The sequence below is a fragment of the Canis lupus genome, chromosome 2 (genome assembly GCF_003254725.2).
Source record: "Canis lupus dingo isolate Sandy chromosome 2, ASM325472v2, whole genome shotgun sequence".
NCBI lineage: Eukaryota > Metazoa > Chordata > Mammalia > Carnivora > Canidae > Canis > Canis lupus.
The window spans coordinates 65,684,128-65,698,279 of record NC_064244.1 but is presented as its reverse complement, the minus strand read 5'-3'; positions in this window follow the sequence as shown (position 1 = coordinate 65,698,279).

The following is a 14,152-nucleotide window of genomic DNA, read 5'->3' as shown; positions in this document are numbered from 1 at the left end:
AAGCAAGGCAGAAGTGAAAAAAGAATTTTGACTATCTTCCCCCACTCAGATAGAAGTCTCAGTGATGGTGAAGTCCATGTCCTACCTTTTCTTGCCTCACTTAAAAATTTCTGAAAGGAATTTATATCTTTCTCTAGGTGAATAAACAAAAATAATTGCCCAAAGATACTCTACTTTCTAAAATAGTCACCAATCAAGTAGAGAACATTGGATGTTTCTACTGGACCATAAATTTCACATTGTCTAATTTGATCCATGAATATTCCTAGTATTTAGCTCAGTTTCCCCTGAGCAGATCCTGAGGCAAAGCTCACGGGCTAGCTCTTTATTAGAGAGTAAAATCCCAGGAAGCAGGTACGAGGAACAAAGGGAATGAAGCAGAAAAGGAGAGAAAGGCAGGATGAGGGTGTCTTGATAAACTGGCCACCACTTGTTAAAGGTAACTCATTGTTCTATCTCATAGGAACATCTTCTACGATGCCAACTAAAAAGATGCTTCTTACAATAATCTGTCTGGTTGAGTGAGGGAGAATTTCTGCAAGATCCCATCTCCTATCAGTCCAGTGTTTGACCAACAGGGCTTGAACACCCTCAAACTTTCAGCGTGGGTGTTCTTACCTCAGTGCCAAGTGGGGTAATCCCATGATAAGAGGGTGGTGGGCAGTGCATGCTTGAGGCCAGGCACTGTCAGGTTCCATCAATGTGAGGCTGAGGCTGGGTCCAGCTGAGTTGGTCATCACAGTGTTGACTGGCTAGGACTAGAACAAGTGGCCCAAAGCACTGTGGCCCATGAGGTCCAGAGGAGAAACCTCTTTATCCCCCAGAATCAGAATTTCAGAATCAGACACCTAAAAGAAACCTTAGGGATACATTCCCAATTAACAAATTAAAACAGAGAGTTTAAGAGACTTGCTAAATAAACTCACAACCAATTGCTCTAGTTACTGACAGAGCTTAGAACGCGCCCCACTCCCAATTCTTTCTACTCATTGCTTCTCCATGGCTCTCTAACAGCAGATTCCCATTTGTGGCAAAATATCCCAAATGCCTTATGAGGTGAGAAGCAAGTCAACACTTTCTAAATATTCATGAGCTGTTTAACGGTTCAATTTTGGTGGGTAGCAATATGTCTATCAGGATCTATTTATTCTCATTACTTCAGTGCTGTTCTGGTGCAATGCATTATAAACAATTTATGATGTGTTGACAGGACAGATGAATGCTAGGATAATAGGCTGAAGAGGAGAAAATCTCACCATTGCAAACAGAATGCAGAGATGTGACTCAGAAGACTGATGAGAAAGATTTTGATGGTTTGTGTACTTGGCCCATTTATGTGCCAGCCTGCAGTCCTTTTAGTTTTGTGCCACAGCAGGTGTGGGTCTACCTTGGCCTCTATTTGCATAGGGTGTATTCATGGAACCTGTAGAATCTTGGCTTCTCGAAAGGAGAGTGCCATGGCTGGGGAGGTGCAGTTCTCTACAGCCTGTGAGCATGAATATCCTTGAATTCCTAATGGCTTAGTAACTTTCCAGTGGAGATACCTTACTCAGCCAGCCCAAAAGTCACTGGGCTCAAGTTTTGGGTGAAGATTAAGTTTTCCAAAAGTCAAGGCTAGTAGCTCCGTAGTCTAATCATTTAGAACTGCTGTTTTGAAAAGAACAGAACAGAGAGCATTCTCTTAAAGGCTGACTATTTCTCTGCCGTTCAAAGTGGTTTCTACATTTACTATTTATGCAGAGTTAGGACTGGACTCTACTTTCATGTCACCCCTACATACTTACTTCTCCTATAAAAAGCCCCAAACACAAAAACAGTAATCACATTGAGCTTTTTCCCCCCAGGATACACATTGTGGGAAAAAGTATTTGTTAAGTACTTATTACCTATTATCCACATTTTTCAAAGGAGAGAAAAGTGGTGAAAAAGGGGTTAAGAAATTTGTTTCAGGAGACAGAGATTGCACGTGTTAGAGCCAGAAATCTAGGTCCAACTGGCGAGGTCCCGCAGTCTGTGCTGTGAACATGATCATGCCTTCAAGTGGCCTTGAGAAATGACATTTATTTCTCAGTGCCTTGTATTTCTCATTTATAAAGTGTGGGTTTAGATAAATTGCCTACATGCCTTAAAGGCAGGTTCTGAGGGTAAAATAAATGGATAAAACTAAAAGCACATAAAAAAGTTGGAAGAGATGGGGAAACCAAAGGATTTTTCTCCCTTTGTTTTATTGTTGTTAGTTTATTTCATTCCAAATTCTTGAGTATCTTTTAGATGGTCTCAACAAGTTATCCCTCATATCTACCATGTAGGCAAACTATAGTGCTCTAAAAAGCACATTTATGCATATCCTTCCCAACTGATCCTCCAAATTTTGAAGGTGGGGATGATGACCTTTTATTTCTGGCAAACTGAGTCTCCCATGGACTGATTTGCCCAGAACTGGTGAATGACGTGTCCAAGTTTGCACAGCACACCAGCAGCAAAGCAGAGCCCTCCTCTGCTGGCTATGTGCTCTATTAACATACCCCACCATCTCGTGCCTACACTAAGTGTTGGTATAAGGACATCTTGACATCAGTGCTGGCAGTGTGTGCTGTGCAAGCAGGCTCCTAGGGCTAACGGGGTGAGGGAGGAGAAGATTCTGGAAATTTCCTTGTCAGCATTTGGGTCTTCCTTCCCTTCTAAGCTGCCACACACCTTTCTGAAGCACCTTTATATCTACTCAGCCCTGGGTTCTGTTCCTCTCTCATTTCCTCAGTGCCAAGTCCAGAGGGACACAAGTCAAGAAGGGCAGGAGGATTGACAGCAAGACAGGCCATGTTGTTATCTAAACCTCTACTTGATTTAGTTATCATGCCTATAGTTGTAACTATTTTTGACTCTTGATGTTTATTTTGTATAAATCTTTGAGTGCTTCTCATGCAGCACAAAGAGAGACTTAACGCAATACTGCTTACCTGCTTGTGTATGCCTCTCCTGCCTTGCTAATTGCTGGAGCCAAGTGATGGATATATGGGGTTCATTAGATCAGGGGCCTGTACAGTTTTATACAAAGGGCCCGATAGTAAATATTTCAGGCTTTCAAGCCGTATTGTCTTGGTTACAACTACCCAGCTGTGCCATTGTATGGAAGCAATCACAGACAATGTGTAAATGCAGAAATGTGGCTGTGTTCCAGTAAAACTTTACAAAAACAGGTGGCAAGCCAGATTTGGCCTATGGGATAAAATTTGCCTTTCCATGCTTTATTCTATCTAGTTTAGTGGATGTTTTTAAATTTCCATCGCAAAACAGTAAAATATTTGTTCCTGAAGTTAGAGGTGATAATTTCATAAGAAGTGAAACCATAAGTATAAAATTCTTATCTTCTGTTGCGATGCACAGAACACTGGTCACTTAATCGTAATCACATTTTGGTCAAAGTAAGCTTTTTTCTATGAACGAAGTAGAACATCATCAATTATCTTAAAAACGTTGATGACAACTACATAGTCTCTCTGCAAACTTTGGATTCAAAAGAAATCTAATTTTGCTTAAATTATTTAGGCTGACTTCCGAGGCTCAGCAGGGGAGTTGGGTGTCAAATATGGCAGCACTCTTCTTTTTACTTTCCAAAGTCAATAATCTACAAACTCCAGCTGTGTGGCTTTGCCGCGGGCTGGGCAGGTGCAATTTAGGAAGTGACAGTCCTGCTCTCAGGCAGCAATTGTTTCTGACGCTCACCAAAGCCAATTCTCACTCCTCTGCTGCTATCACTCTGTTTCCATGGAAATGGACACCAGCTCAACTAAAACAAGGTAACTGAGGTTTTAAAACAGTGATTATTTGGACTCTCAGTTTCTATGGAAATCACAGTTAGCAGTCAAGGATCACTAGAGAGTTTTTTTTTTTTTCATTCCTGAAGTGGGATACCAAACTCTGTGCAACAGTCTTTTCTGTAAAATGGAGATGATCATTGTACCTACTTAATAGGAATTCTCCAGGTAACTAATGGCAAATAGCAAACTATAATATATAGTGCAGCTATTAAAAATGGTGCTAGGATGAATGATGAATGGCAGGTAAAATGCTTACATTAAAAAGTTAAGTTAAAAAAAGCAAGAAAAATTGTCTAAATGTTATTATCCCAATAAATTAAAAATATGCATAGTGAAAAACTGGAAATATTGTGAACAGTATTTTCAAGACTAAACTCATAAATTATTTTCATCTTTGCAAAGTGGGTCTGTGTTCAGTGCTTTATACTAGCTTCTAGAGTTAGGGATTGTTTTATGTGACTTCATTTTATGTATGTTTGATTTTCATATGATTCGAAAGTTTCAAAAAGAACCTATAAGGAAGTAGAATGGTGGTTGCTAGGGGCTGGGGGATGAGGAGGGAGGAAGTTGTTCAGTGGATACGGAATTCCAGTTTTGCAGGATAAATAAGATCGAGAGATCTGTTGTACAACCATGTGTATATGGTTAACACTACTGTACTGTACACTTAAAATGGTTAAGATGGTTAATTTCATGTTGTGTGTGTTTTACCTCAATATAAAAATTTGCTTCTAAATAAAGCAATGAGAACTCTCTGTATATACTGCTATGGAGTAATCGCTAACATATATTATTACCTGAAAAAAGCAAAGTGCAAACAACAACAACAATTGTGAGGGCGTTTCCCAAGGCCAAAAAGCTGTTTTTTGTTTATACAATATAAAATGATGTTTTGAATTCAACCACTTGATAAAAGCACTTCTCAAGGGATTTAAAATGCCTTGTTGTAGAATAAAATGAGCGTTCTGTGTTATTTGGAGTAAAAGTTAGTTCTGCCATTCAGGACTGGAGTTCCAGTTTCTTCCACTCTCCTGCAGGATTGGGCAAGTGGACTTTGTTCAGATGCTATTACCAATAATAGCTGTTGTCTTGCCTACATATGGCTGGGGTTTATGGGGTGGTTTTAGATTAAGAGAAGTAACACGACAACTGAAGTAATATGTAGTTGAAAAACAAAGCTTTCTACAAAGAAGAAAGTTAATTTTGTTCTATTTGCCCTTCCTGGGAGCTGATTCACTCAGGATTTGCCCATTGGCATTATTTTAGCTGGGAGAAAAGTGCTATTTCTCTTTTCTGTGTCTCTCTGTCTCTGTCTCTCTGTCTCTGTCTCTCTCTCTCACACACACATTTCCTCTTCTTTCTATAGTGAAGTTATATCTTAGATAAGCTAAAGAATTGTTTTATGGATTTTCTTTCTGAGAAACCTAAAAAAGAAATTAGAGAATTGTTAAAAAGTGAAACTTCCAATCCTAGCGAGCTGCTCTCATGTGCTGCTGGTTGAAGAGACCCAATCTTTCTGAAAATAATAAGACAAACTACATCAAGAGTCTTAGCAATGTCCGTACGCTTCAATACATTAATTCCTCTTCTGGGAATTTAACTTACGGAAATTATCCAGGATGTTGACAAAGATGTCCTTTGAAGTGCTATTTTCCCTCCAAGGAGGAAAAATTGAGACTAACTCCAATCCCTTTAAGGGGGGGTGAATGGTTAGTAAATTATGACATACATATACAAATGGACCATTAAGATGTCTACAAAAACAAATACTTAGGCATAAATTTAACAAAGGAAGCAAAATACGTATACAATGAAAACTGTGAGACTGATGAAAGAACTTAAAGAAGACACAACAATTGGAAAATATCCTGTGTTCATGAGTCAGAAGAATTAATATTGTTAAAATGTTTATACTGTCCAAAGTCATCTAGAGATTCATTGTAATCCCTATCAAAATCCTAATGGCATTTTTCACAGAAATAGAAAAAAAATCTAAAATTTCTATGGAGCCATAAAGATTCTGAATAGTTAAAGCAATCCTGAGAAAGAAGAACAAAGCCAGAAGTATCACACTTCCTAATTTCAAACTACAATTCAATGCTATAATAATTAAAGCAGTGTGGTGCTGGGAAACAATAGACAAATAGACCAATGGAACAGAACAGAGAGACCAGAATTAAACCTTTCCATTTTTGGTCAACCACTATTTGACAAGGAAGCAAAGAATATTCAATAAGGTAAGAATAGTTTCTTCAATAAATGGTGAGAAAACTGGATGAGCACACACAGAAGAATAAAATTGGATCCCCATCTTATACCATTCACAAAAGTTAACACAAAATGGACTAAAGATTTAAACATAAGATCTGAAACCATAAAACTCCTAGAAGAAAACATAAAGTCTTGGCAACAATTTTTTGGATATGATACCAAAAGCACAAGAAAAGAAAAGCAAAAATAAATAGATGGTACTACATCAAACTAAAAAGGTTTTACACAGCAAAAGAAACAATCAACAATATGAAAAGGCAACCTATGGAATGGTAGAAAATACTTGTAAACTACATATTAGATAAGAGGTTAATATCAAAATATACATAGAATATGTACAACTCAGTGACAACAGCAAAAAGCCCCAAATGATCCAATTTAAAAATGAGCAGAGAAAATGAATAGACATATTTCCAAAGAAGTTACAGATACATGAAAGGATACATGAAAAGATGTTGGACATCACTAATCATCAAGAAAAATGTCAATCAAAACCACAATGAGATGTCACCTCATACCTGTTAGGAGAGTTATCACCTAAAAGACAGGAGATAATGAGTGTTGGTGAGGATGTGAAGAAAAAGGAAACTTTGGGCACTGTTGATGGGAGTGTAAATTGCTACAGCCATTAAGGAAAGCAGTATGGAGGTTCCTCAAAAAAATTAAAATAGAACTGCCATATGATCCAGCAATCCCACTTCTGAGTACATACCCAAAGGAAATGAAATCAGTATCTCAAAGAGATATCTGAACTCCCATGTTTATTGTAGCATTAATCACATTTGACAAGATATGGAAACAACCCAAGTGTTTGTTAACGGATGAACAGATAAAGAAGATGACTCACAGATACACACTCCACACACACCCAGAAATATTATTCAGCCGTGGGAAAGAAAGAAATTCTACCATTTGAGACAATATAGATGGATCTTAGGGTATCATGCTGAGTGAGGTAAGTCAGGCAGAGAAAGACAAATACTGTATGATTTCACTTACATGGGAGTCATAGAAACAGAAATGAAGGTGAGGGAGATGTTGGTCAAAGTGTTAGAAGATAAATAAGTTCTGGAGATCTGGAGATAAACAAGGTCTGCACAGCATTGCAATTACAGTTAACCACAGTATATTACATTCTTTAAAGCTGCTAAGGGAGTAGACTTAAATGTTCTCACCACAAAAAAAGACATGATGATTATGTGATGTGATAGAAGTGCTAGTAATACTTGGGTGGTGATCATATTGCAATATATAAATGTAGCAAATCAACACATTGTATACCTTAAACTTATACAATACTATATGTCAATTATGTCTCAAATTTAAAAATAAAGCTCCTATGAGCAAATTTTTTTAAATGCTTACAAAATTTTTTAAAAAATAAAATATTATGGCATGGTTACTGAAACCCAAGATTTTAAGTTGCAAATATAGGGTTTTATTTAGTATCTAGGAATAATATATAATGTATAAACATATGATAACATATTAAGTGGAAAGATAATGAAACAAAATAATCACGATATATTTTTAAATTAATTTTAAAAATTGAGATATAGTTAATATATAATATTAAATTAGTTTCAGGTATACAACATAATGATTTGATATTTGTATATATCACTAAATGAGCACCACAAAATCTAGTTTACATATATCACTACATGTAAATCAATTTTTGATTATAAGAAATGAATGAATACATTTTTTATTTTTTTTAAAAAATAGCTAAATCCCCTTTGACTATGGTGTTTATTCCTAACCACCTGTCCTCTTTCTCTAAGATAATCGTATAGTTTGGTGTACTGGATTTTTAAAAAACCTTCTTTATACTTTTCTCTCAAGTGTTCTATATTAGCTATATTACTTTTATAGTGTATATATGTACTTCTGTGGTCATAAAATGATTTAAAAGAGAAATACAAAATAAATTAATCATAAGATAGCATTTCACACCCATAAAGTTGGAAAATATTTTATTAATTTAATAACACTATTTGTTTGCAAGGATGTGGGGAAAGAGTAAAGAATGCCTATACATTGTCAACAAGAGTATTTATCGATACATCTACTTTAGAGAATATTTTATAATAGACAGCATATATCTTTTTACTCAACAGTGACACTTCTAGGCATATGTTCTAGAAAAACTCTTAAAACACACACAAGAGAACATGTATTAAGAATGTTCATTACAACATTGTTTACAATCATTAAAAGTTAGAAACAAACTAAACATTTATTAGTAAGGAAATACATATAGCAGTGAACACATATGTGTATATGACATAATATGGTAATATAAAATTAAAATGTTGAGTGAATGATGAAGTCTGATTCTATTTATAAAAAAAATTTAGAAATACACAAAAGGGGGATCCCTGGATGGCTCAGTGGTTTAGTGCCTGCCTTTGGCCCAGGGAGTGGTTCTGGAGTCCTGGGATCAAGTCCCACATCGGGCTCCCTGCATGGAGCCTGCCTCTCTCTCTCTGCCTATGTTTCTGCCTCTCTCTCTCTCTCTCTGTCTCTCATGAATAAATAAATAAAATCTGTAAAAGAAAAGAAAAGAAATACACAAAAGGATGACTGGGTGACGGGCACTAAGGGGGGGGACCTGATGGGATGAGCACTGGGTGTTATGCTATATGTTGGCAAAACGAACTCCAATAAAAAAAATATACAAAAAAAATCACATCTATTAAAAAAAGAAATAAACAAAATACTTATAGTTAAAATGGGATAAACATGCTCTATACTGTTTCTCCCACTGAATATAACTAAAATATCTGGACAGAATATATGGAATGGCTATCTGAGGACTTCAAAATTAGATAATATCAGCCTGACTGAGGAAGAAAATATGAACTTGATTTTCCTTCCTTTTCCCTCATCTGTATATTCTGGTACAAATTCCAAAGCACCAGAATCCTGGAGAAGCTCACTGAATGTGGACAGAAAGCACTCTAAGAGAAGCCCTCCCATTCTTGTCTGAAGGGTAGAAAGAGGAGCCCCTATTACACAGAGCACTGGGGAAATGTCCTGTACTTTTTCTCTTTCTCTGGAGTCGAGTCCCGAAAGTGAAATCTGGTGGAGGCAATGGTGGCATCAGTGGCCAGGAAGGCATCTAAAATTCTGGGGAAGACGAGTCCTTCTTCCATTGCTTCTCTCTCTCTCTCCTCCCACCGTTTGTCCCTGGTGGCAAACTCAAGGGTGAGAAATGTATAGTACTCTAGGGAGACAAAGACACTGTCTAGCCAAAGGACAGAAAGGGGCTTCCGGAAAGAATGTGGAAGTTGTGGAGGGAAGGAAGCTTGACAGAGGGATCCTATGAAGTTGTGGGTGAGCTCCTGAGCCCAACCTCCAAGTTGCACATGTGTGGATTTGATTCTAAACAGCATACTGACTACTTTGAGGAATAAACTTTGGTGGTGGACCACCATCCAAGTCCCTAGCTCTCCCCGGGTAGCACATTCAAAATATTCAAAATTTGAATAACACTGCAAAACTTGAAAAGCAGAACTTGAGGTTCCAGTCACACCTCAGGTGCCCTCAGGCTGTACCTATAACCAACTGAGGTACTCCAGGTTTGAGGGCTCCACGAACCTCTCAGGTTTGATAATTCACTAGAAGGACTCATGGAACTCAGGAAAGTGCTACATACTTAAAATTACAACTCTATTACAAAGGATACATGGAGGGTGAGCTCTAGGAGGGTTCTGAATGCAGACCTTCCATGCCCTCTTCCTGTGGAGTTAGGCCATGTCACCCTCCTGGAATACCAATGTGTTCACCAATCAAGAAGCTTCACTGTGCTCTGGTATCCAGAGTTGATTAAATCCTTGGCCACGTCATTGAATTCAATCATCCCCAGAGATTGCTCTGGCCCAACTGTCACAACCATTTAATCACCTGGTTGGTCTTTATATTGACCAAGTTCCATTCTAAAGTTATTTAAGCACCCACCATTAGTCACCTTATTAGCATAACAAAGACACTCCTGTCACTTAAATTCCAAGGGTTTTGGAAGCTCCCCTCCAGGAACCTGGGACCCAGAACACACAAATTCTTTATTATACCACAGCATCTAATAAGTACTCTTTGATTAGGATGAGAGATTCTATTCTCCCAGAAGATAAAAGACACATTCCAAAGCCAGAAGGCATGCTATAGTAAAAGATAGAAGTCAAGCATTTTTTTTTAAAGTACATTTTTCTCCTGAACTTAATTCAACTCAAGGTACAATTCAGTGAATGCCTTTTCAAAATAAGAGTTATGAAGCAGAATTTTCTTTGACTTCCCAAGTGTGAGTTTTGTAAATGTTGGTAGCGTGTGTACTAGACATTCTTTTCTATTAACCAAAGATAATAGTTTTGGGATCTTTGCTTTACAAAATGCTCTGCTCTGCAAAGCAGGTTCCCAGCTGAAATGTGTTTTAGACACTTTCCAATGTTATCAAATTACTTTTCTGTAAGGAAGTGTTAAGAGTGAAAAAAGAGATAGCATCGAATCCTAGGGTTAGTCAAGTTTTCATAGGTCTTCTAGTTCAATTCTGTATATGATACCTGAATTACTTCACAGTATTTCTAATTGGTTCACCCAGCTTTTGCCTGACTATTTCCTTTGATGGGGAATTCACTACCTCTAGAGGCTGTCTTTCTCATATTTAGACTGTCTAATTTGTGAGAAAGTTCTTCTGTTATACTGAGCTGAAACTAGCCTCTGCATATTTTTCCAACTGATGTTTCTAGCTCTGGTCCTTGGAATCTATGAATGAAAGATCCAAGGGACCTGACAAAAAGACGAGGGACCTTCTTTCAAAGATGTGTGAGAACAGACATTCCTGCAGGCAGAAGATGGGCCCTGATGGCCTATGAATATTTCAGTTTCAGGAAAGATGGCAGTTAAGAACCTGTCCTGTGGATTTTTAGCAAACAACCAGGAATTTTTAGCACATGGAACATTACTAATAATGATGATAAAACAGATAAAATAATATCTAACTTTTTGTTTTTAAGATTTTATTTATTTATTCATGAGAAACACACAGAGAGGCAGAGACATAGACAGAAGGAGAAGCAGGCTTCTTGTGGGGAGTCTGATGTGGGACTCGATCCCCAGACTCGGGATCATGTCCTGAGCTGAAGGCAGATGCTCAAACACTGAGCCACCCATGCATTACTAATATCTAACATTTTTGATGCCATTATGTGTCAGGTACTGTGCTAATAACTTCCCTTGCATGATCTCATTTAATTTTGAAAACAATCCTATATGGTAAACACTATTGGTGTCATCACTTTACAGATAAGTTCACCGAGGCTCCAAGAGGTCAGAGAACTTTCTCAAGGTCCCTCATCTAAAGGAGATAGTTCCAAACCTTAAACCTTAACTCTAGAATACATAGTTTTAGTGGTTAACACAATACTGAAATTTTAATTTCACTTTAATTTAATTTTAATTTTAATGATGCATATGGGTTGTTGATTAGTTTTGCCAGAAGCTAGCAGTCTTTTTTAAAGATTGTATTTATTTATTTGAGAGAGAGAGAGAGAGAATGAGCAAGAGGAGGGGCAGAGGAAGAGGGACAAGCAGACTCTCTGAATAGAGAACCCCACAGGGGGCTGGATCCCAGGACCCTGAGATCATGACCTGAACTGAAGGCAGACATGAAGCTAAGAGTCTTTTGTCTTCAGATCTTGTATGCAATATACTCCTGGGAGGTTGACTATCACTTTAGACAGGAGTAGGGTTGGGTAGCTGGAGTCCTGGGGAAAGTTGGCGGCAGGCGCACAGGCAAAAGAAACAAAACAAAGCGAAACCTCCCAAATGGTCCCTGGTACCAGAATCTAATTCTATAACTGGTGGTTTCAGAGTCTATTTTTTAATCTAGACAACTTTCTTGGGAACATCCCACTTCAGGGCATGTTACCAGCTGGATGTCACTTCACAATAACTTTTCCAGATGATTAGTGCCACCAAGAATGTTGGCCTGAAATTGCCTGACAGATTAGCAACTGTCCAGGGTCATGGTAATTTAATAAGTGAAAGTTCTTCTGGGTTGAGGATGACAAATAGACTTCACGGTGAAAGGCTCAGGGCTAGGGCAATGAAAATAAGGTTTTAGGGAGTGCCATCAGAGAATGAACCCAGGGTCTCTCTCCATTTATTTACCCATTTATTTACCTTCCTGTGGTATCTGACTGTACTTGTTCAAGGTGCTACAGTTAATAAAATACACAGTTTCTGCCATGTGAATTGTCTTCAAGAAATCCATCCAGGTTAGGCATCATGGCACTACAGGGATAAATCATCTGTCATTTCTACCTTGGAAATCAATAGATAAAAATGAAAGGTAAGATGGATGCACGAATCACAGTAACACAAGGCAGGACATGTAACAAGTGGCCTAAGAGAGGGAGAGAAGAAAAATGCTGAGGTGTCCAAAGGAGAGAGTGGTCATCTTCTCTCATTGGGAACCAAAGAAGGCTTTACCAAAAAGGTGACCTTTTAATCTAGAGATCACAAATTGGAGGACAACATCTGAATCTAGCTCATAGATGTGGGCAAGGTAAAGGATACAGCCTACATGACACAGCACATCAGACAAGCATAGAAATTGTACAGAAAAACTGCCCCAGGCTTGTTGTAATAGAAACCGAACAGAGAACTGAAAGATTGAATTCTAAAAAGGGGCCAGAACTAGATTAGGGAGAGCCTTGCAAAGAATTGGAAGTTTCCTTCTTACTGAGTATATGCCAGAAAAGGGTCCTCACAAGGTAGCATTGTCCTCTAACTCTCTAGCCCTTCTCTCCAAGAGAACACTTAGAAATGATGGAGATGAAAATTATCAAAAGACTTGAGTCATTCCTGCTTATTTGGTAATAGTATGATGTGCCAAAAGGGGTTACCATTATGGGACTGGAAATGCCCAGGAGGATTGGCAGATGTGATATTGTTGTGATTAAACCAAGAAATAAGCATATTTTAAATTGCATGTTACCGGGAATAAAATGTATTTTGTCTGAACTTCACGTTTAATATAATACACAAATAAAGATTCCCAGTGGAGCCAACTCTGAATCATGGTCCCCTTGGAATAAATCACCCCTAGGAATAAATCACATCCTTCTCCGTGCTCTCTTCCAACTAGTCAGTCTCTGTTTGCTCTGGGTATTTCAGGTTGGAAGAACTCCACCTTTAGCGTCACTTTATTTTCATTTGATTTGCCTATTATGGGTCTTGCTGATCTCCCCAGAGGCAGTTTTCCAGAAGACCTGTCTCACTTTGTGTAGATCAAATTAATTATGCTAATTTAATTCCATTGGCAGGTCCTCTACTTCTCATTCCTGATTTAGATCTGCACCTTGTTTTGATCACCTCTCTACTTCTTGCACCTCATCTCTGGACTCAGGTCCTGGGGTGACTTTCTTTCTCTTTGCCTGAGGAATGTTGAGTTTAGCATTGCCACTCCAGAATCAGTACAGAATTATTTGAATGCAAAGCTCTATTGGCCATGTGGTTACGTCTTGATGCCACAGAACCTTAGCTGGCTTTTCCAGAATGTGATGACACCATTAAACAGAGCTGGGAGACCTGGCATGTAACCCTGACTTTGCCAGTAGCTTTCTCTGGTGGACAACTGTGGATTGTATCCCCATGATCCATTTTCTCTCCTCACAATAGCATCCAATATTTCTTAGGTTTGAGTGAACTGATCCCACCTCCAGCTCTAGGACTAGGCCCTGTTTGCTTCAAACAAGTCTGCATATCCCATGGTTTGTGGCCACAATGATGAGTTCAGCGGAATACCACATACCAAGCCATGTAAAGGCCAAGTACAGCCAAGAAAACCAACTTCTGGAGCATTGGTTGAATTACTGGGGAGATGGAGTCCAGGGTGGAAATATGTCGTTGTATTCTGGGGTGTCTTAGGGCCTATTCTGGTGCCACAACAGGAGACCCAGGGGGCTGGGGGTGGGGTGGGGGTGGGGGTGGAGAGGGGTGGAGAGAGGGAAGGAAAGAGAGAGAGACTTAATCCCAATCCCAATCTTATCATTGGAGTT